Consider the following 7,371-nt stretch of genomic DNA (forward strand, 5'->3'; position numbering starts at 1 on the left):
TCCTAGGCCATTATTTGGGGGACAGACGCGCGCGCAAACCAACAACACGATCAACACGCGTGTCAAACCCACTGCCACACCGATCAACTGCCTGTTACGTGTGTGTGTTACGGGTGTGTACGGGTGTGTGTGTGCCCTCGACCCCTCGCAGGACTCTCCTCGATCGCGGGATATCATCCCCCCCCCCCCCCCCCAGTTCAGGGTGTTATCCTTGACAACTCTGCAATCAACCCTGCCGGTGGCGGCCTGTGGATGTGGAGGAAGAGGAGGAGCAAACGCGGCGGGCGGGCGGGCACACACCACCACCACCACCACCTGCTCTGCTCCGCATACAGCCAGGAGCGGGCACCTGCTGGCTGGCTTGCTACTCTCCTTCGGAGTGTTCTTTTCCCAGTTTTCCAGCAGCTTCGTGATAATACTGTAAAATCATCCCCGTTTTCTCATCCCTTTCTCCATCCCCCCCTCTAAATCCCTTCTAGCAAAGAGCCTACAGTGTTTTGTGAAGGAACTGTTGTTGTATGGATCCCGGGTGGAAAGTGTCAGCATTCCAGCATTCCCATTTTGTGCCTCTGTGTGCCTGTGTGTTTGTGTGTGCTGATATCTCGAGTGCCACCACTCTATCAACGGCCGGTAATGCGCCGTTTTGTGCAGAACAACAACAGCATCATCATCGCTTCGAACCTCTGACCGCCCTCTGCTTGTGGTGTGTGTTTTTTTTTGTTGTTTTCTTCTTACGGGTCGTGCTACGCAGAAATGTCAAACCCCCCCCCCCCCCCCACGGTGGGCACCGGTGCACTACCTGTGTGTGAACTAGAGGGGTGTGTATGTGTGCGTGCTCTAGTGTGCCCGTGATTTGACTGCGAAGATTGTGAGGATCAGTGAAAGATACCAAAACAAAAAAAAAAAACAAAACAAAAGGCGTCGGCCTGCTGGAGCAGCCCCCCCCCCCCCATGGTTCTCTTCTATCAACTTGTTGTGAACTGCCTACTACCTCTAGAGAGAGATACATTTGCGTGTGCGCGAGTGTAGAGAGAACGAGGGAGAGATAGCGGGTGTCCCTGCTCTGGAGTCGACGGTTGCCGCAGCATCCAGTCTCGGTAGCAGTTCCATTCATAAAAAAAAGGGTAAGTAACTCGCTGGCAGCAGCCACACTGTCTAGGGGGGGGGGGGGGTAATTTTTGGGATATTGGAGGCACCCGGAGTGCGTTATGGTGGCGTTTTTTACGGCCAGCGGCCCCTGACTGTCTGTCGGGTGCCGTTCCCCTGAACACATTTTCACACCAAACAACAACCAGAGAGAATGAGAATAGGCCGCAAAGAAGGAATAGAAAGAAGAAGAAAAAAATGGAATCGCACAAACCGCGACCGATGACCGCTGGAACGTATGTTCCCTGTGTACTCGGAGCGGTCGATGGCCGCGCGCTGGTGCCCGTCCGATTACCGAGAAAAACTCGGGCCCGCCGCGCACTCCACACTGGACGCTAGGACTGGCTAGGACTGGCTAGGACTGGCTGGCTATCAGTGTAGCCAATTGCCGCTAAACATAATTGCAAACGGCTTGCGGTGATGCGGTGATTGCTTGCAAAAACAAAACCTTTTTTTTTTGTTTTTTTTTTTTTCAAGCAAAACATTGGCACCACCGCCGCTAAACGTTATTGGGTCACCAATCACCGGCAGCAGCAGCAGCAGCAGCAAATTCAGAAGCTCGCCGGTGATGGCATGGAGATATAATTACTGTACAAGGTTGCGGTACAGCAGTACAGTAGAGGTGTAGGAGAAGGAGAAGAAGAAAAAAGGTGATAAGAGGTGGTGCGCGGGGGGGTAATATCGCACCGCAAGCACAAGGGGGGCTGATAAGCATCGGTATCGGGCTGATATGGATGGATGTTGTGCGAGTTTGCTACCACCCCTTTGTTGCTGCACCATGGCCTCCAGGCTCTCCTTCCTGGTTACCTGGTGTGTGGCACCTGGCTGCCTGCTACTGTTGTTGCTGCTGCTGCTGATTGTTTCCCGTGATCCCGTTGGTGCCGGTGTTTTTCGTAGAACGAAAAGCTCTGCACGACCTCTACTCCCCCCACCCCCCTCCCGCGTCCTCCCACGCTCTTCCTAGAACTGGGTAGGCTTCGATCCGAGCCCCCGCGTCGAGGTCCGTTTTGGAGTTTCCTCCCGGTGGAGTGTTTATCGGAGGGATGTGCCCTCAAAAAAAAAAAAACATTTAAAAAGAATATTCGTTTTTTTTTGGCGGGGAGAGGGGGTTGGATGAAGAGCAGCTCCTCCTCCACCGGATGCTAGCAGGAGATTTGCTGCCCCATCTCTCTTCTTGCTGTAAGCCTCCTCATGTGTATGTGCTGCCTCCTTTTTCTTCCCCTTTTTTCTCTCTCTCTCTCGGACGTGTACGTGGTCTCACTTGCTCGCTCCTTTTTGCGCTCTTTCCGTTCCACCAATGCTGCTGTGGGGGTGGGGAAAAGATGAAGGGGATGGGGGTGTTAAGGGATGGTCCTTCTGGCAGAACCGTCACACACAGCGCAGATGCGCAGAAAGAAGAACTTTCTCTCGTTGGCCAGCAGCAGGAAAAGAGAGTGTGAGAGAGAGAGTGTGAGAGAGAGAGAGAGAGAGAGAGAAAAAAGGGGGGGAAACAGAGTGACAGTGAGTCTCGCTTTTTCGGATCGTCCTTCGATCCGTTGGAGTCTCTCTCTCTCTCTCTCTCTCTCTCTCTCTCTCTCTCTCTCTCTCTCTCTCTCTCTCTCCCCTTACCCTTCTCTTTCACATTCAATATTCTACACGGATTGATTTTTGTCTCTGTGGCTGTGATATCCTTTTCTGGTACGGGGTTGAGAAGGGTGCGCATCGGGGGTTGTTGGGAAATGGGGGGGGGGGGGGGGGGGGCGGTTGAAAACTCGGCGCACGGTGGCGGCACTCGCATGGAAGATAAAGAGGCGACACAGCGAAGAAGAGGAATCGTCGAAAGAGGGACGTTTGTGGACGGTTAGGGGTGATGTGGCTTCGATTTTTTTCGCCCCCCCCCCCTTCTATTATCATCTGCCGTCCATTTTATCTTTCTCCTTCCACGCGGGGCCCTCCTTCCTCCACCAGCGCGAGTGGACTGCACTGGATCCATTTCGACATTTTTTGCGAGATGTGCGCCGCCGCCGCTGCTTCTTCGTGGTGGTGGTTGCTGTTGTTGTTGGTTGTTGGTTGTTGGTTTGTTTGTTTGTTTGTTTGTTGTTGGTTTGGTGCGTTTTGAAGATGAGAGAACACCAGGAAGGGGGGGTTCCCTCTGGTGTACTTGGGTGCGCGTGCGCCTGCTACCGTGTGTTTCCTCCACTCTCCCTCTCTCTCTCTCTCTCTCTCTCACTCACTGTCATTGCTCTTGCTCTGTACCTAAAAAGAGCCGCCCCGTGCATGATGTTGTGACGAGAGCTGGCTAAAGGATGGGATTAGCCAAGGCCTGCCCCCCCCGGCCAGGTCCGCACGCCATTCCGCCGCTTCGCAACACGAACAGAACCGCGCAGCAGGCAGGGAAGGGCGGGGGGGGGGGGGGGGGGGATGTCGATCGATAAGATTTGAAATCCACCGAGCGCCTGGCTGGCGGCGACCTGGAGAGACTCACTGCTTCTCCTGCTCCCCGCATCGATTAGCTCCCATCGCCTTCCTTTCTCTCTCTCTCGAGCGCGCGCTCTCTCTCTTGCTCGCCCTCTTTCATCATCTCGCCATCGGCAGATCCTTTGATCCCCCGGGAGGAAGGTCTTGCGTTCATGCGTGTGCGTGTCTGCGTTGCGGGGCAAGCACCAGGGATGCTATGTGAACACCCCCGTCCCTTATGTATCGCCTTTATGTGCTCCCTATCCCCCCACTCCCGATGTTTGTTAAGCTGTGAAGAGACGACGGCGACGACGAAATACCTCGCGCGCGCCCCAGAAAGAGAGAGAGAGAGAGAGAGAGAGAGCCGTCCGTGTAAGGAACACTGGCAACGATCGAAAGTCGAATTTGCCCTTGTTGTCCCCAACGGAACGCCAAAACGGCCGTCATTTTACTTCCCTTGCATCCTCTCCCCCCCATTGGCCCGGCCTTCCTGCCTACCTGCCTGTCTGGCATGGGGTTTTCTCGCATGCGCCTCGCACATCTCGGCTGCTGCTGCTGCTGCTGCTGCTGCTTCCGCTTTAGGTGTATCTCCTGTAGAAGCAGCGGACGAGCAGCAGGGCATGAACCTCTCGCGGAGGGCGTTGAAAATCGATTTTTTTGTGGTTGTTGTTGTTGTAAATGTCGGATTCACATAGCAGCGCGAGCACCACCGCCAGCAGCTTCTTGGCCAGCGGTGGACACCAATTCGCAACATGGCGTTTGCAATGCTGCTCTTCCTGCTCTCTCTCTCTCTCTCTCTCTCTCTCTCTCTCTCTCTCTCTCTCTCTCTCTCGCATGTGTGTGCTCTCTCTCTCACTCAGTTTCAGTTTTGTTTGGTCACGATGTGCTGTGTCGGGGGATGATAATCGCACCCTCGCAGCGCGCGCGCAGGGGTGTTGGGGGTTGGTTTTTCGGGAGGGGTGGGGGGGGGGGGCGGGGGTACGGTCGCAAACCGTCGCCACCACCGCGCGCGCACCAGTCACGTTCTGCACGATTGATAGGTGTTCGCGACGGTGTTCACCCTTCCGTCTTCCCTTAGCCTGCCATCCCACCCCCCGACGCCCATTCATCCCCTTCGCTTTAATCTTACCAACCCCCACCCCAACTGAGGATGGGGATGGGCGCGCTTTTAGGGGAATTCAAGAAGGAACTACGGAGGAGACAACGAAAGAAGAGAGAGAGAGAGAGTAGAGAGAGAGAGAGTAGAGAGAGAGAGAGTAGAGAGAGAGCGAGAGAGGGTTGATCGAGATTCGGCAAAAGGGCTCTTGCACCACACGAGGGGTGACGTGTCCTCTGAGGTCTGAGGTGGAGGTGTGTGTTGATGTATTTGCATATTTTATGCTAGCGGTGTTAAGATGGCCGTCGTCGTCTTCGCTGTGTTGCGCGGATGCTACGCCACCAACTATCGAGACAAAGACACTACATACATGATGATGATGATGATGATGATGATGAGCACAGGAGGGTGGTGGTGGTTTGGTTGACAGAAGGAGGGGGCACGATCACGATCACCGCGACAAAAGCTTGAACAGGGGATGGATGAAGGAATTTGCGATAATCGAGAAGCGCAAAGAGAGAAAGAGAGAGCAAGATAAAGCAAGGGTGGTAGTGTTGGTGGAAGAGAGGCGACTTAAACTATCGATCGATGAAGAGTGGCCCCAAGGGGGGAGGGGGGGGGGGAGGGGGGGTTGAATAAAGCCACTCTCTAGCAAACGCCACTGATCGACTCCATCCACTCCAACTCTCCATCTTGCTTTTGGGGGGGGTGGTGGGCCATTTCAATAATCACCACCACCACTGTCATCATCATCATCATCATCATCATCGACGATGCCGCCATTGCCAATTGCGGTGTCTCCCTCAATCAAACTATGCGCGCACGCACGTCGAGCAGCAGCAGCAGCATCATTAGAGGAGGTTGCACCCCTCCTACATGCTACCCTCTTGCGCACCCCCGCCCCCCTTGTGTGGTCACTCGTCGTCACGTCTCGGCTCTCGGATCGACAATCTCGGCCACGGATGATGAGGAAGGCAGCAGAGAGAGAGAGAGAGAGAGAGGGCAGAGGGCTCGCGTTGCGTTGCGCACCCTCATCCCCCCCCCGCACGCTTCAATCCACCCCCCCCCCCCCCCCCCGGGTCAATCGTTTATCGAATCGCGCAAAGTGGGCTCGATGACAACAGTGCATTAGCTGGTGCTGCTGCTGCTGCTGCTGCTGCTTGCTGACTAAGCTATCTTCACCGAAGCGCTCCTTTTCTCTCTCTCTCTCTCTTGCTCTCTTGTTTTCTTTCTGTATGCCAGATACGTACACTGCTGGTCAACAAAATAGGTAATTGTTTTTTAGCAACAATATTTGCTGTTTATATAAAACGAGTCTAAATTGCAAGGAATTTGTTAATTATGATAGAAGTTAGTTAAAAATGCCTGGCCAATAAAATAGGAAAATCAGCGAATAGGGCAAACATTAATTAATTAACACGGTTTTCATTTGCTTAGCTCAAAAATCAATATGTGATTTCAACATTAGTCACTATCCTGTGTATTCCCCGTTGTTTTGAAGAACTTTCTGCACTCTTCCAGGTATTGAATCCACCAAATCGTGACTAGTTTCTACCGGAAATATCTCCGTTTGAAACATGTTATCCAGCTCACTTTTTTCTTAAAGGTATTTCACAAGTTTTTAAACATCAGGGTTTAAGTCAGGAGATTGACATGGCCAAAGGCAAAACTGACACATTATTTCCAACAAACCATGATTTAATAAGTTTTTATGTATAATTTGGATCGCTGTGCTGTGGAAATACCCATCTCAGAGGGATGATTTCTTCTGCGTGAGCCAGCATTACTCGAGAACGTTCATCAGCGTTGCCCTTGATATTGAAAATGGGGACCTCCACCAATCTGCGAAAAACATCCCCAAATCATGATGCTTCCTCCACCAGCTGGTTTACAATTTGTTTTTGTGAAGCGAGGATGAAATTTTTGCCAACACGTAGCCGAACATTCTGCTAAGAGTCCGAATGAAACAAATTTATTTTAATTTCGACGCTCTATAAAATTTTACGCCACCTTTTTTTTTGTTACCTTCAGTACCATGCCAATAACGATATTGATTTGCACACTGTTTCCTCAGCTACAATTTTTTTTTTTTGCTCAACAGTGGCACTTTTCGTGCAATTCGTCCTGGTAGATAAGCCTCTTGTAGCCGCCTACGGACCGTTTTTGGACTAATAATAACGTTTATTTGTGAGCAAATCGATCTGCATGAAGCAATCGGATCTGGTTTTTGGCCAAAAAAATGATATGCGATGATCACTCGTTGGCTTGGTTTTTCTCGGCTTAGCTCGCACTGTTTCCCTTGTTTTTTTTCCCCCAAAACAAAGCATTTCTCACAAAGTTTACTGCTCTGCCTAGTCTGCCTATCTTTCCTGCAGGGTTGCAATGATTGCTTCTGCCCATTCTGGGTGTTGTAACAAGAAACACCGATGTGTATTGGGTTTACAATTGAAAATACATTCTAGCGAGAACCAAACAAACCAGCCTTTTTGGCAAAAAGTCGAGCGGAATAACAGTATTTACAACGAAGTACCTATTATTTTGACCATGCCAAACCAGAGTGCTATCAAAGTGGGACGGTAATGCACCTATCATTTTTGAGTAAACTATCACCAACAAAACTACAATATGTAAGTACATCCCTCAAGGTGAACATTGCATGTATGGTTTTTTAAAAATACCAGCTTCACACAATT

At 51.5% G+C, this 7,371-nt stretch overlaps 1 protein-coding gene across 1 annotated transcript in view; it reads left to right on the forward strand.

The window, feature by feature from the left end:
* The first annotated feature begins 981 nt into the window (after positions 1–981).
* LOC126577010 (uncharacterized) overlaps positions 982–7,371 on the forward strand; it is a 17,230-nt gene continuing 10,840 nt past the window's right edge. The window contains exon 1 of the mRNA XM_050238414.1: positions 982–1,124. The gene's annotated coding sequence lies outside the window, so the exon portion shown is untranslated. The remainder of the gene's footprint in view (positions 1,125–7,371) is intronic.

The sequence above is a fragment of the Anopheles aquasalis genome, chromosome X, assembly GCF_943734665.1.
Source record: "Anopheles aquasalis chromosome X, idAnoAquaMG_Q_19, whole genome shotgun sequence".
In the NCBI taxonomy this organism is placed as follows: Eukaryota; Metazoa; Arthropoda; class Insecta; order Diptera; family Culicidae; genus Anopheles; species Anopheles aquasalis.